Source organism: Etheostoma spectabile, chromosome 23, assembly GCF_008692095.1.
Source record: "Etheostoma spectabile isolate EspeVRDwgs_2016 chromosome 23, UIUC_Espe_1.0, whole genome shotgun sequence".
Taxonomy (NCBI): Eukaryota; Metazoa; Chordata; class Actinopteri; order Perciformes; family Percidae; genus Etheostoma; species Etheostoma spectabile.
The window spans coordinates 774,697-775,527 of record NC_045755.1 but is presented as its reverse complement, the minus strand read 5'-3'; the positions used below and the strand labels follow the sequence as shown (position 1 = coordinate 775,527).

At 42.0% G+C, this 831-nt stretch overlaps 1 protein-coding gene across 4 annotated transcripts in view; it reads left to right on the top strand.

Moving 5' to 3' along the window:
- Positions 1-831, top strand: part of ttll12 (tubulin tyrosine ligase-like family, member 12) — a 114,392-nt gene that overhangs the window by 61,286 nt on the left and 52,275 nt on the right. The gene's annotated exons all lie outside the window — the stretch shown is intronic.

The window sequence follows — 831 nt, the reverse complement described above, 5'->3', positions numbered from 1 at the left end:
AAGTAAAGTCTGTCCAGAAAATAAGGGTCATTTTAGCAATATCAGCCTTTCAGCTAAGACAGTGGCAGAGCGCATTGTTGACCTGTCAGAAAACATACATGACCAATTGCATGAGAAAACCAAACGTTTTTGTGCATACTCAGTCGCTCTTGATGAGAGCACGGACAACACTGACACTGCACAGCTCGCAGTATATGTCCGTGGTGTTGACGACAATTTTGAAGTGATTGAGGAGTTGCTCACTGTGATTCCAATGCATGGTCAGACCACCGCTCAGGAGATATTCCGCCATCTGTGTGGTGCTATTGAGGATGCCGGTTTGCCATGGAGGAGGTTTGCTGGAATAACAACCGACAGAGCACCATCAATGTCAAAACTATGGAATCACTGGAACATGCACCTGTACTTGTTTTAATTATTGAGCATTGCAATTGGTAAATATTGAGCATTGCAATTGGTAAATTTGTATGTATGTGTGTTTCTTTTGTGATGTTGTTGGGGATCAGTTTGTCTTATGTATTTATGTCTGTGTATGGTCTGAACCCCTCTTGTATTGTTTTTAAATCATTGAGTCTTGAGTCTGTAAATAAAGAAATAATGACAGGAAGGAAAAATGACTGGTGGCACTTGTTCAAAGTAAACTGGAAACAGAGAATGTGGAGGAGGCCATTGCTCTGCACTTTATTATCCATCAGCAGGCCCTTTGTGGCAAATGCCTAAGGTTTGACAATGTGATGTCTGTTGTTGTGAAATGCATCAACCACATCAGATCTAGGGGCTTAAAGCACCGGCAGTTCCGCGCCTTTTTGGAGGAAATAGAGTCAGAATATG